Source organism: Eumetopias jubatus, unplaced genomic scaffold (genome assembly GCF_037043125.1).
Source record: "Eumetopias jubatus isolate StellerSeaLion01/CBP00866 unplaced genomic scaffold, mEumJub1_p1.0 scaffold_2, whole genome shotgun sequence".
NCBI classification, from domain to species: Eukaryota; Metazoa; Chordata; class Mammalia; order Carnivora; family Otariidae; genus Eumetopias; species Eumetopias jubatus.
This window is the reverse complement of record NW_028274808.1, coordinates 54,867,427-54,886,649: the sequence shown is the minus strand read 5'-3', so window position 1 is coordinate 54,886,649 and position 19,223 is coordinate 54,867,427. Positions and strand designations below refer to the sequence as shown.

Sequence of the window (19,223 nt, the reverse complement as noted above, 5' to 3'; positions counted from 1 at the left end):
GCATAAAGGTAAAGAAAAATAAAGACAAGTAGGTGCATAAGAAAGAATGAGTGAAATAGGCTGCGAGGACATGTAAAACTAATATCAGGAAGACTAATGTCCCCGATGAAAGGAGCCTTGCTCACCCCTCCCCCCAACAATGCCAAAGAAAACAAATTTTTTTCCGCAGCTATATTGAAGAAAAAAATAAAGGAATAGAGAATACTTTCCTTAGTTTGACTGCTCATGGATGAGACATTGCCTGAGCTGAATTTTACAAGAAAAGTTCAAGAAATAAGAGTCAAGAAAGTTTTCTATGTAGAGGGATTGCCATAAGGCATGCCACGAAGGTGTGGAGTTGAGAAGGAGCCATAAGGATTCTGTTGGAAGGTGCAGAGGATGAGGTCAGAACATCTCAGGTAGGAACCAGGTTATGCCTAATGCACCACACCATGGATTTCAGATTTTGTCCTACAACTGGGAGATGGGGACCACTGAAAGTTTCTAATGTTAGCATTTACAATTATGGGATTCATCCAAGCACCATTTTAGCCACATCCCACAAACTTTGATTGGTTACATTTCCATTATCATTTTGTTCAAAACGTTTTTGGATTTACTTTGTGATATTTTCATTGACTCATGAATCATTTAGAAGTGTGTTAATTTATAAAATATTGCAGGTCTTTCTCAATACTGTTTTATTATTCTTCTTTAATTTAATTCCTCTGAGGTCAGAGAACATTTTCTGCAAATTTTACTTCTTAAATTCAATTTGAGAATGATTTGGTTGCCTAGGATATGATCTAACTTGGTGAATGTTCCATGTTCATTTGAAAAAGGTATGTAGTCTTTAGTTGTTAAGTGTAACATTCTGTCATTGTCAACTTGGTTAAGGTGGTTGACAGGGTCATCTTGATCTCTAGCTTCACTAATTTTTTTATAGCATTTTTCTATCAACTACTAAGAGAAGGATATCAGAATTTCCAATTTTAATTGCAGATTTGACAATTTCTCTCTTCATTTCTGTGAGTTTCTGCTTCACAGATTTTGAAATTCTGTTGTATAATTGTACTATCTTTGTAATATATTGACCCTTTAGTCATCTTGAAGTGTCTCCTTTCATGACTAGTAATCGCCTTGTCTTGAAGTCTGAGAGAACAGCAAACTCACAGATACACCTGGTGCGGTTTGTCCGTCCAAGGTCGAGTCCTCCCTCATCTCTGCCTGCTCTTTTCCAAGCCCCTCGCAGTGATCCCCACACATGTTTCTTATTTCTAGGACTTCTTATTTCTAGGACTTCTCTCCTAAATCTCTAGCTGCTTTGCCAACCTTGAACTTGGTCTTTCTGCCAGCTAGGTACTAGGATATGGTTCACAGACTGTAAGTAAGAATTTAGCTATTGTTTTAAATGTGATGGGATGCACTGGAGCTTTTGAAACAGGGGGTGTGAGATGATGTGAATTTTATGGCGATGGTATTACTCTTCCTGCTGTAGGGAGAGTATGTCGTAGAGCAGCAAGAAGGAACTTTGGGAGACTGGGCAGGGTGTGATTGCGGTAGTACAGACATGTACGCTAAGCTTTGTTGTGTACTGATTATCTGCAGAAATAAACACACACTCTGGGAAATTGAAAGTATCATTTTTCACAAAGAATCAATCTTCATAACTGTCTACATTGCTGGGTATGTTAGGGCCTGATTCACTATATGTTGGCTTGTGAATAGTAAACAAATGAATAGTTCTTTTAAGAAAGAGAGAAACAGCTGACATCATCATAATTCACTTAACAAATACTAATTGAGCGACTGCCAAAGGAAGGCAGGCTCTAATTTAAGGCAGGGGACATATTAGCGAAGTCTCTGGCTTCAGAGAGGTAATAGTCTAGAAGGGGAGACAATAATAAGGAAAGAAGCTAACAGACATGGATTTGGGCAGGTAGCAGTACATGTTTGAGTGGTGACCTACATGAAGGGAAGAGGGAGCCGTGTCCAAATTCAGCAACAGGAATGTCAAGATGGGAGAGAACTCAGGTGTTCTAGAACTGCAAGGAAGTCAGTGTGCTGGAATTTAGAAAGATGGCATCTGAGACACAGCCAGGACCAGGTAATGTCAGGCCTCATGTGCCACAGTAAGGATCTTGGGTTTTATTCTAAGCATGACCTGTAGTTATTGGAGCAGGGAACTGATTTATTTTTTTAAAGTATCACAGACTGTTCCAACAACCCTTCTTGATCAATTCCCTTTTGGAGAAACATTTCCATGACCGTCTTGCATTTTGGCATATCTTGCAAGCAGAAATATTGTCTTCCATGGTTATAGATTATCTTTCTAAGGATGTTTGAAAGAATAGCCTCAGATGATAGAGACAGCACCTTCCTCCAGAGCACATATTCCCTAAGCATGGATTCTTCCCTCTGACATATCCCGATGCCTGAATCACCTGGCTCTCTTCGAGTCACCCAGTGGGACTTGGGCTTGGAAAATAAGAGCAAACATTGATTTTCTGGCTACTGCTATTGCTGTGAGTAATAAAGTCCTTTGTCTCTGACTCAAGAGAATTGTGTATTTTTCCAGCATCCATGGCAAACTGACTTAGTAGTTTGTGAGTAGCATAAACTTTCACATGCTTCACAATTTTTGACAGTTTGGGCAATGAGAATAGAACACTGACAGACATACCACTCTGTGGAAAAGAAAGGATTAGAGCCTCTCAGGCCAATTCATAAGAATGGAGGAGAGTCTGGGAATTGATAGTGAACATGACCAAATTGTATAGTGAATTTGGCAATAGACAGTGTCCTTATCATTGCTTGTGTATGAGGAGGAACTGGGGAGGTAGCTGCGGGTGGCATACAAAGAAGTAGGTTTCCAGACAGAATCTGAGTGGTTCCCTGCTTGTTGTTAACTCTCCTTCATGGGGGATGGCAGGGAAGGAGAATGGAGGCCATCCTTCTGATCTGGCAGTCAGCCGAAGTCTGCCCTAGTGTAAAAACTAGTACTGAGATTCATTATCTTTCCACCCGCCAGCAGACAACATTTAAAGTGATACTCACTCACATTTAGTGTGAAAGGAAAAAAACCTTCAGCCAGTATGGGCAGAAGCCAGGCAAATTCTAGAACGTTGGCTGGTTCACCTGGGAGACAAGATGTTATGTAATACCCGGGGAAGAATGGCAACAGCTGGGCCATCTTACAGCTCGAACCCCTTTCCCATCCTACCATGTCAACCTTGTGTAACTTCAGGAAGGACAGTAAAAGATCTCAAAGGGTCTTATTGTTTGTTTATCATTGAGTCCTAGCTATAAGAGACCTTTTGTACCCTGGGTGAAACTTCCTGGAAAAGCCAAACTCCAGTGGGAAGTCACAGATGAGGCATCAGTTCACATTTGGGCTTCATTGTGGATATGAATTTTTTTTTTCAGTAAGACATCCATGGAACACCTATTAAAGTATAATTTTATGGTAAACCCCTCAAAATAAAGTAGTTGTAAAATATACCTCTAGATACCTGAATTAATCTCTAAGTAACAGATTCCTATTAATTGGAACATGAGACCATTCCTATTAATTCTCAAAAGCCATGTCTTTGTCAATATCCCATCCACATTGCCAAAGCCAAGATTTAGTGCTAAATCATTCCTTAGAGATCCTAGTAATAGGCCAGTTAAATGCTGGGGGGCATCTGACAAAAATTGCGACTCTGGTTTTGAAAGACTTGACCCAGAGTCTTCTTTCATAGAGACATTTGCTAGCAGAGCAAAACGTTTTTTGAAGTTAGTCCTAGTTTATTACGATGCAACCATATTACCTTATATTTTCCAGCACACTATGGTGGGATAGGAGGAAGTCCAGTGTTTGTACTTGATTTCTTCTCCTTTTATCTGCCTCCAACTGAGGTAATATATGTATTTGGACAATTGTTAATATAAGAGAAGACTTTTTCTCTGGTGCTGGAGTCTGGAGCCTTTTGGTTCCTGTGATACAAAACAGGTAAAAGTGCTTCAGGTCCACTGCTGCCCACCGTTTGTAGAATGGTCCAAGGAGAGGTGGTGGTCTGCCGCTTTGGTAAAGCTTGGGGTGAAGACATCTAACCCCATGGATTCCTGAGAAGGTCCAGCTATTTTAAGCAATTCTTAAACCAATATTACTTCTGATGTCTTGCCCACTTGTTTTGCAGAATCAAGCGAAGAACTTTCTAATGCTAGTGATGCCAACTTCTCGTCCATATTAACTGAACCGTTGTACTCTTGTAAATCAGGAAGACAATCACCCTCTAAGATCGAAATTTCCCAAGAATTGCTGTAGCCCATTGGCTCCCTCTGTGCTGTCCTCTTAGAAGAAGCTGATTTATAACCTACATTCTCCCACTTGCTCACTCTCCACTATCAGGCTGTCCTCCAGACAAAGCTAAGTGGGTTCAGAAGAAACAAATAACTACAATGTTCCCCGTAGGCCTGGTGAGTACCAGTGATAATCAGAAAACAAAAAATTAGTAAACATTTCAGAGTAATCCACAGTTTTAAGGATAGAAGTGAAGCTGAAATTACTAGAACAGATAGACACCATTGAAATAGGAAAAAAATACATAGCAGAAATGTAATGACAAAAACAGGAAAGAACTAAAAATAATTCATTGATATCTGAAGAGAAAATTGTACAAAGGAAGAAGAGAAATCTTGGAATAACAAAGAATTTTTTGTAAGCAAAAACTATGATGTGTTTAATTAAAAAATCCAATAAAGGCAGTGAAAATGGAATAAATACTGATTAAAAAAACCATTAATAGTATAGTAAATGAACCAGAAATTATTCCAAAATAGAGAGTAAAAAGACAAAGAGTGGTGATTTGGGAATTAAAAAAAAAGCAAACTTAATAAAAGATAGATCCAGAAGATCAAATGACCCATTAATAAAACTTTCAAAAACAGATAAAGAAACAGATGAAGAAAGAGAATCAAATAAATAATAAGAAAATACATCTCTGAGTTGAGTTTTCAGATTAAAGGTCCTGATTGTCAGCCCAGATAACAATGACAAAAACGTTCTCCATAACCTGGAAAATTCTCGGCCCTGAAAGGATAAAGAGCAAATCTCACAAGCTTCCAAACAGAGAGAAAAATTTACAAATAACTTATCAAAATAGGAAGAGATTTTTCCTCTGCAACTCAGGAAGCTGCAACAGAGTAAAACAGAGTAAAAGCAAATATATGGTTTTCTAAAGCCCTACAGACAGCCAAGATAGAACTCAGGGGTGAGGGAGAGAATTTAAAACTTATCTCACAGAAATTGAGTAATTAAGTACACAAAGAATATATAAGCACATAAAAAATTTAAAGAAAAATTGATGCATGAACTAGGTACAGAATAAAAACTGAGCATAGTCATTTCTTTCTTATGTCCATGGAGTTCTTTTAAAATTTGCTATGTGCTTCATCACGAAGAAAATCTCTGCAGGTTCCAACAGTGCATATTTTATGGCAGATCCGAACTAAAATAAGAGAAAGCAAAAAATTAGAATTTTTAGCTATTTAGAGATTAGTAAAAATAAGAATATTGCATGTCAAAACCTATAGGGTCCAGCTGAAGGAGTATTCACAGCTTTAAAAGATTTTACTATTAAGTAAGAAAGATTTAAAACAAATGGAATAGGCATTCAATTTAAGAAAGAGGAAAAATACAAGAGCTGGAAATTAATAAAGATGAAAGCAGAAATTACTAATTTAGGAAACAATAGTAATAGTTAACATTTATAGAGCATTAGCCATATACCAATTACTGAATAAGTGCTTTGTAAGCATTGTCTTACTTAATCTTCATAACAACTCTAAGAGATCATTTTCGTCATGAAAAATAACAGTCATGGATCTTTATGGGGCAAATAATTACATCAGACTCTATAAAGAAAAAGGAATTACAGTTGCCATAGATGTCTTTTAAAGAACTCCTCCAGCCTTTGATGAGTTTAGAAAATAAAAGGTCAGCACTGCCCGCAAAACCAAACCAAACAAAAACAAAACCCAGAGAATTTGAACAATAAGATGAAGTGGAATACACATATATCTTTATTTTTCTCATACAAACATGGAATATATTTGGAATTAATAAATACATCCCATCTATTCAGACCCCAGTGAAAATGAAATCTGAAAAGCTAAACCTTGTACAGGTCACTATCTAGAATGCAATAGATCAAGGAACGAACTCGTATTTCCAAATAGCAAAATTGGGGGAGTTGAAGATTATATCCTCATCTAAAATTACGTATGTTGGGGCACCTGGGTGGCTCACTCGGTTAAGCGTCTGCCTTCAGCTCAGGTCATGATCTCAGGACCTGGGATCCAGCCCCACGTTGGGCTCTCTGCTCAGCGGGGAGTTGGCTTCTCCCTCTTCCTCTGTGCTCTTTCTCACTCCCGCTCCCTCTCAAGTAAATAAATAAAATCTTATTAAATAAAATAAAATAAAATTACATTTGTTAAGAAAATAACAAATAAGGATCTTTTTTTCAAAATTTATGGGATGAGGCCAAATCTGTAAATAAAAGCATATTAACAGCCTGAAACATTTTGAATATCAAACAAGAGAGAATGGAAATAAATTAACTATTCATCTCAAGAAGTTCTAATATATAAAAGTGAAGGAAAGCTAGCAAGGAAAACTTTCTGAAACCAAAGTAAAACAATTATTTTAAAATCGGCAAGAAGAGTTGTTAAGGCTTTTTGATGTTACTTTTCATTTCTTTTTTCTATTCCCACTCATTCTAAGCAAAGTCAAGTTTTTATCATAACTATTTATTTCTCAGTGTTGACTCTGCTCTGAACTGCCTCTAAAATTGATTTTAGTGATGGAATTTCTTTATGTTCTTTCCCAATATCATTCAGCTACCTTTCCAGGCATGCCTGCCTCCCATCTCAGTGTCCTTTCTTATCATCTCCAGTGGATGCTGTTGTCCCCTGGGCCCAACCTTCTTTTCCCATGAATTGCCTACCCCTTCATGAAGTTGACTTGGCTGGGTTGCACCAGACCCAAGGTGGGAAAAATCAGTGCTTTCTCCCTTGAGAGCAAGAGAAAGCTAAAGAAGGAGACACAAGTCAGGCTCTCTCTGAGTATATGGACCTGTAAAATGATGCTTCTGGTAGCCTTCCCTGCCACATGGCCTGGTCTGTTGAGAGAGAATGAAGAATGTAGAATGCAGCAGGTACATAGGGCGGGGCAAAATTAAGAGAGAAAAGCAGCTCTGCAGTGCTTATCTGGGTCCTTCTGGCTGCTCAGTTTCATCCCAGCCCCGTGTCAATGAGCTGTCCCAGCATCTCTTTAGTAACTCTGTTCTTGGCTCCTTGGATCCAAAAAAAGTCCTTACTCTACTCATTGCCTTATCTCACCTTGCTTATTTTATATTTCTAGTTATTATTTTTCACTGACTATTGAGAATACAGAGAAGATTCTTTTAAATATCTAGTTCTGCTTCCTTTAATCAATTTTTTCCACAAGTATGCTATTCCTGTACTCTGTGCCTTGAGTACTATATGCTCCATCTTTGTAGTAATAATCTCCCATGGAGGTGCTTTTTTTCTTTTCTTTCGTGGTAATTCATTCTTGAAGAAACACAAGTCTGTCCAGCCATGGCTGGATTCTCTTTTATTCTTTTCGCTTTGGTGCTGTTTGATGTATGTATCCCTTAAGTCAATTATCTGAAAGGTTATAGCCCTTTCTCCATGTGACTCCACTCCTGGACATCTTACTGCAAACAGTAGAGTTCATCCCTGGTTATTGTGAAGCAGCCTTATATCTCTCTTGCCAGAATCAGCAAATAAAGACCCATAATCCCTACATGAGCCACTTTCAGCTTTTCCAAGCTCAGCTTGTTCCTGCAACTGATTTCTTATCTTGGAATGTCAAGTGCCACTCCCTATCCAGCCTGCCTTCTGCTCCAATGCATTGCTGGCTGCTGGCAATCTTATATCCTCCTTCTAGCCCTGGAGGATAAAGGTTCCCATCAGGCTGTGCTTGTTTGCAACGCAATGATACACTTTGCCAGAACCACTGGTTCTATGTCTCAGAGACCACAGATTATTAAAAAGAAGAAAGGTAGTTCCAAATATAAAGTTTGCATAGTATAGAAAATATACAGTGTTTTATTTTAGAAAAGTATAGCACTTGCATAAAGAGAATAAATGGCCCTGTGGAGCGTTATTCCTTAGGTCCCTGAGTATGTCAGCATTTGTATTTTTAAGAGATGTAATTTTAATAGGAACTAGAAATCTATTGAGGAAGCTGACTAGAAGGCTGTAGGGAAAGTGATGGAAAAACTCCCCAACCTTCTTTTTGTGATGCGGGTACTCTCTAGTGCTGTCATTCTCTCTAGTTATGCTTTTGGTGGGTCATCATAAAACCCAAACAAGTCACAAAATTAGAGAAACAAAAGTGTAAATGTATTAAGGGATCATTAATTAAAAGTGAAATAAAAAGAACATAGGACAATATTACATGATTTAACATTGTTTAAAGGAGTCATACTAAACGTCAGAGAATTTAACTACAATGCAGAACACCAAAAATTTTTAACATTTTTTTGAAGATTTTATTTATTTATTTGTCAGAGAGAGAGAGAGAGAGAGAGAGACTAAGCACAAGCAGGGGGAGCGGCAGGCAGAAGGAGAATCAGGTTCCCTACTGAGCAGGGAGCCCGATGCAGGACCCGATCCTGATGCATGACCCGATCCCTGGACCCTGGGATCATGACCTGAGTGGAAGGCCGACGCTTAACCTACTGAGCCACCCAGGTGTCCCAATTTTTAACATTTTTAAGAAGAGTAACAGCATGAACATTGTTCCCAACCCTACATCAACACCAGATAAATGGCATTCTCAAAGGGTTTCCATTTACAGAGGCGTGGGGAGAGTTCGAGAACCAAAAGAACTGGTGAGAAGTGGGAAACCATGAGCCTTTCTAGACTCGAAAGCAGGAGGGTGTTTCCAAATGGTTCTGCCAGAGCCAGTGAGGGCCACTGCCAAGAGGAGGGTCCACTTAAGGTACAGGAACTATGTGGTCAGGTAATGAAGGGCCTCTCTCCCTGGTCTCTCCCCTCCCGCCCTCCAATCTTTAGCCTGGGCCTCTCAAGTCACAAAATGGGGCTGAGAAAAGCAGAGAAAGAAAAACCAACCTGAAAGAAAAGGAAGTTAAGGCTAGAAAACATAACAAAAATAAAAACATGAAGGCAAAGGGGGGAAATGTTGATAAATTAAAAATGTGAAAGCCCAGGGTGTCTGGATGGCTCAGTCAGTTAAGCGTCGACTCTTGATTTTGGCTCAGGTGAGGATCTCAGGGTTGTGAGACTGAGCCCGGTGTGGGCTCCTTACTCAGTAGGATATCAACTTGAGATTCTCTCTCTCCCTCTGCCCCTCCTCTCCCCTTCCGTCCGCACTCTCTCTCTCTCCCTCTAAAGTAAAAATAAATAAATCTTATGAAAAGTTAAAGCCCATTAAATGAAAACAAAAAGAGTGCTGGTGAAATCAGATTAAGAGTAAGAATTAGGAACTGGAGATCTGAGTAAAAATATGAAACATTCGTCAAGTAAGTAAGATACCAGGCAAAATAATTTATTTTATAGAACGAAACCAAGGAAGGAAATTCAAGTGTTAGAAAGAGGTGAAGAAATCAGAATGCAACAATAAAAATGAAATCAGCAAAAATAAAAGCAACAATATATGTGAAGAAGTAACCTAGCTATGAACAGTATTAGAATTACTTTTATTATTTTTATTTTATACTTTATGCAATTTCAGAGTTTTGAAATAAGTGTGCTTTATTTTTACAATCAAAGGGGAAAACATATTTAGAAAATAAAAAACACATACAAACCCAGCCCAGTCAGCCAAATATTCAGAGGGCTAGATCAATTAAAAGACTATATTATAGATAGAGAAACTGTTCATAATTAAGTAATTTGCCTAAAACCATGTTAAAAGTTAGGGAGGAAATAAATTTCTTCTACAGTGCTGTGCCCTCTCCCTCTTGACTGTGTTTTATTTTATTTATTTTTAAAGATTTACGTATTTATTCGAGAGAGAAAGAGAGCACACACATGAGGGGGAGGGGCAGAGGGAGAGAGAAAAATCTTCAAGCAGACTCCTCACTGAGCGTGGAGCCTGATGTGTGGCTGGATACCAGGACCCTGAGATCATGACCTCAGCCAAAATCAGGAGTCCGATGCTTAATCTGCTGAGCCACCTAGGTGCCCCTTGGCTGTGTTTTAAACTCAATCACCATAGATCCTCCCTCTCCAGGTTTTGGCCACAATTATTTCATCGTTTCCTTTCTCAGGTAGAGAAGAGGCAAGTATTTCTCTATCTCTCATTCTATGACTGTACAAATAATTTGGGGAAGCAGACACAATACATTTGGTATCTGAGCCCCTATATAATATTCCAACATTCAAAAACATATATAAGTGTCATTGTATTACTTTCCCAAGGCAACCGATTATGTGATACAAGTGTGAAAAGGACAGCATAAGCCTAAAAGACGTCATGGCATGTGCTGGCTTCACCACCAGTGTAGCCGGCACCTACAGCAGTGTTTCTAGGCCCCACAAGTACCCCCACTTCCCACTGTTTGGGCATTCTTATCCTCCCCCACCCCCACCCCCACCCCCGTTGTCCACCATGGGAGACATGTCTGTTGAGAATCACTGTATTTTCCTTCAACCCAAAACAATTTTTTCAAGCTTCACTTTCAAGCTACAAACTATAGGTTTGTATTATGAAATCAAGAGCTTTTTTCCTTCCTTCCAATACAATAAACACTGATTCAACATATTTAGAAACTACACTAGTCCCGCTGCACCAAGGGTACCCAAAATTCTCTTTGATGTGTCCTGTCTTCCTAGCTTTTGCCTGCGCAATCACAGCTACTGTTGCCAAACTGAGACTGATCACCCTAGGAAGTAGCCAAGAGTGCTTGTGTGAATCTCAGAAGGGTTGGGGCTTTAAAGAATCGGGACGAAATTTCTTCTCAGTCCTTATGTTTTCTCCTTCATGTGATGAGGTTGTATTATCTCCAAGTGTGCGTCTTTGTTACACCTTCTCGATTTTCAAGGATTAAATCACCAAATGGGTTTGGTCATCATACATTTGGGTAGGTAAGCCCAAGTTCAGGAAAACTACTCCATGGTTAAGACGGGCACTGCAAGGACAAAGGAAGGTGCTGCCCATCCTGACTTTCCTGTCATTGTCACCTCCCCCAAAGGACCTGGGAGAATCCACACCAACTGTCTTTTGTGTATGGAAGCAAAGATGACTTCCACTGCCCTGTAGTTCTGCTCCTGACATTTTACATTAAGAGAAAGTCCAGACATCGAACAGAGATATAAAGGGAAGCTGAAACTGAAAATGGATAAATAAAGTAAGCCCTGAATAATGGGAGTTGTTGATGGCACTCTAATTGGTCCTTGCAACTTTATAGAACAGATGGGATTCCTAAAAGATCTTAAGAAAAGATAGCTGGAGGGTGGCATATATTATATAACTGTCATATTCTGAACTGAAGGAGAGTTCTGGGGAGAAATAACTAAATTAGGAGCATGTAAAACAAATGTGTTTATTGTTATCTATTATTTATGGCCCTCTGGATAGCGGGTAGTTCATTTGACTATACTTCTGCCTAAACCAATTTAAATTAATCTAGCTGGTAAATTGAATAATGCTATATCAACTGCTTTGCTGCAATCAAGATATATTGCATATAATCACCTCTCTTAATCTAGTAACCATATTTTCCAATGTTGATGGATAATTGCCTTTAAGTGCATCCCTGCCCTCTCTGCTTTTAGGTCTGGTTGATAGGACCATTACTGGAAGTGGTATGTTCCCAGAGCCATTTTGAGAATGCAATTTGCCTTAACTCTCCCATCAGTAATATCAGTATAATCTGAGGGTTCTAAAGGCTATTAGCTTTCTCTAATGGTCTTTGACTCCCTTAAATAATGATCAAAAAGGGTCCAATGGACAAGAAGAGACAAACTTCAACTTTCAACTCCTTGATATTTTCTCCCCTTCAGTGTGAATGTTCTCTGTGGTTCCTAAGCATATACTCCTGAAGGCCAAGAACACCTCTGTGAAGATTTGTGTGTTGTATCAATGAATATATCCTAGTCAGACCTGTCATTTGCAAAATTGTAACTGTAGAGCGTTTGTCTGCTTCCATTTATACTTTCCTAGGACATTGCTATGGAATATCAGGAAGCTATAAAGAAACAATGTTAGTGAAAGTCTGGCTTTGTAGACCTGTCTAAACTAAAAACATTTCAATAATGCATGAAATTTCAAGTCTTTTTCACCAACATGACCGGATCAGAATTATGAGCTGTTTGCACCTCCTGTGTCTTTTTAAACAGGTGGTAGATACTATGATTGGCTTTAAAAATCTCAGTTTGTATATGCCTCTATTCCAGCCAGGAATTTTTTTCTATTAACGTTTATCACAAACCGCTTATTCCTTTAATGTTCAACGCCAGAGGTGTGGTTTTCTGAACTTAGCTTAGATGTCTTCTTCACTTTTTATCATCAGGTTTCTAAAAATTCCTCTCATCGTTAGTAGTGATAACTATAATGGTAGATGTGAAGATGATCATGTTCCCCACTAAAGCATATACAGTGTAAGGGGTCTTTCAGGTGTGGTTATGACTAACGCTGGATCACCTTGCAGCTCCGTCCTGTGATCAGTGAACCCAAATGTTGCTGCAGCATTTAGTTCTGGCGGTGGTGTTCTAGATAAGAGGAAGGGCTGCCTGTTGTGGATCACAGAGAAAACCAGACATTTCCAAGGACTGTAGTTCTTTTCAGCTGAAAAATAAAAGAGACCCACAAAACCTTGGGGGGTAAACATTAGGAAGATAATCTCTAAATGATGGCACCTCAAACCTGTACTGCCAAGGGAAAGACAAGACATAAACCAACAAACAAAAAATAATATGCTTCTCTTTGTTAGAGCTCATCAAATGAGACTTGATTTATGACTCTGTTCTATCTTGAACTGACATGAATGTGTACCTCTAGTTCATACACACATAATAGAATATATTTATATGTGTTTGGACCAAAATCAAAATGAGATCAGCTATGGGAAAGTACTTTGTGCTTTACAATACATTTAAAATATAAGATTTATTATGTATAGATTTAGGTAGACCTAAGAAGCAAGATGTTTTTTCAGCACTATTACATTGATTATCCATTTAGAAGTACCTTATCTGATTCTTCCCTGACATTTCCAAGCAATCATTTGATCATCTATAGTTTCTCAACCCAAATCCTTCCATAAATGGGAAACTGTAAATCATAAAATATTTACCAGAGAATTTAAGATGACTGTCTCAAATCTTCTCTGGTTTTCAGATATACATGCTAAGCAATATTTCAAAAGGCATAAATATGTATCACTGCTCTATGAAAATCTGTGCATACATGTGTACACACATAGGTATACATCCATCCATACACATGCATATATATAAATTTAAAAGACAAAATTAGGTGTAGGCTTTGTACTGTGGCCAGTTTTTAGATCTTGCCAAAAAATTCATTGTTGTTTTAAGAAATAAAGATGTTTTGCATTAACTTCAAAGTGTTTAACTCACAATCATATTTTAACACATAAAACTCGTGATCATATTTTAATATATAAAATACAAATGAATTCAACTGTATGTTCTTTGAGAGTAGGGGTTAGGCCTTTTGTTTCTTGCATAACGTTACCACAAATCTTAGGATGCTGCTAAGTCCAAAGTGGATATTTAATAAACATTTGCACTATATGGTTGGCTGAAATATATTTCTCAAATATATTCCAAAAATAGGAATCTATGTTTGACTTGGAGGTGTTTGGTTACCACTAATGATAGTGAGATATATATACTTATAGTATGCAGAACATCGGCCCAGAAAAAACTTGATAAAAGGTCACATCAAGCAATAAAACCAGCAGGAACCATCCAACCACCTATAGCATGAACAAATTGGAATGATGGAGAATTACCTTCTCTTTCTCAAGAGAGACTTAGGTAACAAAGTGATACCTGTTTATCCAGGTCATGCTTGTTTTATGTCAAACACAGTGTGCAGGGATATTTACTTTTGTCTACTACTGCCAGACTGTGAATAGTGTATGATAATGACAAATCAACTATATCAGGGTCTGAAGTAACAAGACACTTTTGTCAAGTAGATCTTATGAATTTGGAATGTTCCAAATATCGAGCCATGAAATAATCCAGTAAATGCTCTAGTTAGACTCAAGTCAGCAGATTTTTCTAAAGTGACTCTTATGTACTTAGCATTTTGATAAAGACTCCTGAGACGTTTCCGTCCTGGGGATTTGCTCTTGTTGGGGAGGACAGAATTATATATATATTTTTAAAAAGCCAACAAGATAACAAAACAATCATATAACCAACCCAGTAATAAAATAGATGCTACAGATTATCAGTGTTGGAGGAATCCAGATAGTGTGATCGGCTGGGTTCACAGACGGGTTTATGAGGGGAGCTGGTCTTGGGAAATGAGCAGAATTCGGATGGGTAGAGAGGATGGCGAAGACTTGAGAGAGGAGGATGGCTCAGACAGATGTGTAAAGATCAAGGACCTGAATCTGAGGGCCAGCACTGCAGAGTGTCTCCTGGCTTCCATTCAAGAGTCTGTCCCTGTGTTACCCAAATGGGCTTTTTTTTTTTTTTTAAGATTTTATTCATTTGACAGAGAGAGAGCACAAGCAAGGGAAGGGGCAGAGGGAGAAGTGGACTCCCAGCTGAGCAGGGAACCCGACGCGGGGCTCCATCCCAGGACCTTGGGATCATGACCTTAGCCAAAGGCAGACACTTAACTGACTGAGTCACCCAGGGCCCTATACAAATGGGCTTTATTTCAATTTTCTCATCTATAAAATGAAGGAAGAAATAGTGAGTGTGTGTGTGTGTGTGATTCAGATATAATTTTATTTTCATATATTATTTTATTTATTTTTTATTTTTTTTAAGATTTTATTTATTTATTTGACACAGAGAGAGAGATAGCGAGAGAGAGAGAGGGAGAGAGCACAAGCAGGGGGAGCGGCAGGCAGAGGGAGAAGCAGGCTTCCTGCATGAACAGGGAGCCCGATGTGGGGCTCAATCCCAGAACCCTGGGATCATGACCTGAGCTGAAGGCAGCGGTTTAACCAACTGAACCACCCAGGCGCCCCTTTCATATATTATTTTATAATTTTATAGGTTCTGGATCTCTTATTTCTTTGAGAATTTTAATTAAGTGCACTTTTTATTAATACTTTCTTCTTTCCCCTCCATGACATCTGTTTCCTCTAGGTTTCTTTTTATTAGTTTGTGTTTGGTGATTCCTCGTTCTTTTTCAAGTTAGAGATTTTCCTCAAAATCTGGTAAGTCTGGCTGCCTCTGTTTAGAATGAAGTACTTAATTCACTTTTTTCAAAATGAATATTTTGAATTGAAATGAATTATTAAATATTCATTTAATAAATATTTACTGAATGCCTACTATATGTCAGGCACTGTTCTAAGTCCTTGAAATTCAGCAGTTAAGAACAGCTTGGGAACTCTGTGTGCTTGGTTGAAGAATAGAGAATGCCTGCCTCCTTAAATGTCAATATGTCATTTTTCTGGAACCAAGCAGTCTCTTCAAAGAAGAACCTGCCTATCTTCTTCCCGGGTGAGGAATATTTGGTTGTTCCTAGTCTAGAAGTGAGGCAGGGGATTGGGATTGGGCAGTCCCACTTTTTAATAAGCAGACTTTCATCTAATCCTAGCATGTACCTCCAACTCATCCTACCTATTGTTTCCCAATCCTAAACATCTTTGTCTTAATTTTTCCTGACAAAGGACTTCCTATTTCCTGCCAAAGAGCAGGTAGTTCCTGTCTGCTTGCAGAAAAGGAGAAGAACTGAAATGTGACTGCTCTCTGTGTAGGTTTTCAAAACAATCTCCCAGGTCTCAGCCCTTCCCTTCATCCCTCACCCTTTCCAGTCCTTGAAACCCCCAAATCCAGAACCAGGGGAAGAGGAGTGTTGAGTAGTTAATTACATTACTTCTTACTGGTAGGTATTTGGTGAGTAGCTTCCTCTGCTTTGTTGTATCCTTAACAGAAACATTGTTAAAATCTTTGCTCAGATATTTTCTCTTTTTTATTTGTCCCTATACTTTTATTTATTTATTTTTAAGGGGGTTTCAGGAGGAACAGGGAGATACACACATGTAGTTAAGCCACAGTCTTTAACTAAAAGGTTTATTTCTTGACATTAATATACTGCTACTTTATGTAATTGTAGATTATGGCAGTAAACATCCCAGATTTTTTCCCTCCTTCTTGTATGCATGTCCTGGGTAACTGCTCCCACACCAACACTGAGCATGGCCTGGGACTTGTTTGGCCAGTGGGCAATTGCCAATGAGAAGTTAAAGAGATATGAAACTTGCTTGGAACAAGATTGAGCCAGTCAGCCGCCGGATCACCTATCACACAGAAAGAGGTTCAGTTCAGCAGAGCTAACCCCAGTGGAGGCCAGTCACAAGCCACCCAGCCTGGCCCACCCAACTAACCACCTGATTGCAGATCCAGGAGTGAACACAAATGAATTCTGCTTTGCTAGCCCAATGCTGCCAACAAGTAGAACCATTAACTAATTTGGGGAGCTGCTTATGCAGCTTTTAAATACCTCCTTGTAAAGCAAATATTGCAGTGCCTATCTGAAAATCCCTGAGGAGTCCATTTTGTCTTTGATTCCAACCACACCTGTTTCTTCCAGAAGTGGAAGAGATGGAAGGAAGTAAGGAGGGCAGGTGAGGATGGAATGCCTTTCAGAGTTCAATGTGTATGATCATGATTTCCAATGTGCAAGGCCTTCTGTGTTCCATAGGAGAAATCAAGAATGAGAAACAATTTTGGCCCCCAGAGGCCTGACAAATTTGTCTCGCTAATGAGCAGGGTTCAAGAATTGCCAGTCTCCCTTTAAACTACGAACGACCTAAAACTGTGTTGTACCTTCTTCCTAAACTATTACCAGCTATGACTGCTTATGCCTGCTTACTGCTGAGCTCTGTGAAAATGGGATCAAGAATAAGCATTTCTAGAGGATAAATGAGAAGAACTAGAAAGGATGTTGAAAAGGAAAGTGAATGGGTCCCAAGGATAACCTTAGCAATCTTGCTACTTCCCTGTTTTTCAAAGTGCCCGCAGTAAATAATGGTGCCTTCCTCACTCGAGGGAAGGCAAGTAAATTTCCCCCTTGGACTTTCTGGTCAAATTAAATAAATTAATTCTCCCTCATCACTATTATCGTTCAAACTTTTACTCATGAAGAAGAGCAGAGTCTACCCTTCTCTCACGATCTAATGAATTCCAATGACTAATACATGTTTATAACTAAAAGCATTATTTTTCCATCCCCTAGCATTACAGTTTTTTCTCCTTGCACAGTATGTTGCTTCTTTCTATACATCATACAATAAAATCTTTGCTGAGTAACTACAACGTCCAAGGCACCCATTTCGGCAACATATAAAATAGAAACAAATATTTTATTGTTTTTGTCAAGTTTTTATTTAAATTCCAGTTTGTTAACAGACAGTGTAATATTAGTTTCAGGTGTAGGATTTAGTGATTCATCACTTACATACAACACCCCGGGCTCATCACAAGTGCCCTCCTTAATCCCAGTCACTCACTTAACCCATCCCCCGCCCACCTGCCTCCAGCAATCCTCAGTTAGAAACGAATATCTTAAAATGATAACAATAAACATGACCTCTCTCCTGAAGAGAGGAGGCAATATTCTAGTTGGGGAAATGGGACATTAGAAAAATACTTACCAGTAGAGGGGCGCCTGGGTGGCTCAGTCGGTTAAACATCTGACTCTTGATTTTGGCTCAGGTCATGATCTCAGGATCCTGCGATTGAGCCTGGCGATGGGCTCCATGCTCAGCGGGGAGTCTGCTTGAGATTCTCTCTCGCTCTTGCTCTGCCCCTCCTCCTGCTCATGATCTCTCTCTCTCTCTCTTTATTACTAAAATAAATAAATAAATTTTTAAAAAAAGATTTACCAGTAGAGTATGACAGAAATGGAGTGGAAATTAGTATAAGACAGCAACTGGGAGGGGCCACAGGCTGAGCAAACAATAAGGGTGTAGCAATTTTAAATCTATATAGCGTGGTAACTAAATCTTCTGTCCATGGAGTCAGAAAGAGCTAGATCCTACTGCTACTTATTAGCTGCGCAACCTTGCTCCAAGTACCTCCAACTCAAACAAGTTCCAAGTACCTCATTCTTAAGAAAGTATCAGCGTATTACCTAATTTGTTCAGTCATATTCGGGTCTCTACCATATGCCAGTCTCTGGGATACAGTGATGATTATGACAGTTATAGTCTCTGCTCTCATTAAGCAAGAAGCAAAGAGTCAAAGCTGTGGTAAGTATTTTAAAAAGGGAGATACGAGAATGCTACAAATAAACCTAAAACCTTTCTGAGGAAGTGGTCTTTTAAAGGAAACTTGAAATGGGTCAGAAGAGCTGGAAGGCAGGCAGTGAAGGGGGCCGGGGCGGGGTGGGGGGGCGTCGTTGAGGGCAGTTACGTCTTTGAGGATGGAACAGAATCCTGATGGCTGGAGCAGAAACAGCCTGGGGTGGGGCGGAAGAGGAGGCCAAGGACTTCGCCAGAGGACTGGCAACCCACAGTCAGGAGGTTAGACTCTAACCTAAGCATGTATAGAATCTATTGAAGGATTTTAAGAATACTTCATTTAAGGAAGTGTTACAAGAATTACATGAGAAATTGCATGTAAAATTTCTCAACTTCCTTCTTTCCTTGCTTTCTTGCTTCCTTCTTCCCTCCTTCCCTTCTGTCATTTTCTATTTTTCTTTTTTGTTCATTTCTTTCCTTTTTTTTTTTCAAATTAAGGGCTCTTTCTGCTTCATGGACAGTGTACTAAATTACATCTCACTCATTTTATAAGGAGTTATGGTGTTAAGAAACTTAAAATCATCGAGTAACCTATTTCTCATTCCTTCTGTGGATGCTTAGCAGGCCATATAGCAGCATTTCCCAGATAGTTGCCATGATGACCCACCTCTTCATTCAATTCTGATGGGAGTAAGTTTAAAACATTATGTTAAAACAAACATGTAATTTTAAAGAAATCTATAATACAGCCCCCATTTCCACCCACCTTTGAAATAGTATTCA

At 39.0% G+C, this 19,223-nt stretch overlaps 1 pseudogene; it reads left to right on the top strand.

Annotated features, from left to right (window-relative positions):
• Positions 1–2,058: 2,058 nt before the first annotated feature.
• Positions 2,059–19,223, top strand: part of LOC114217454 (FACT complex subunit SSRP1-like) — a 66,836-nt pseudogene continuing 49,671 nt past the window's right edge.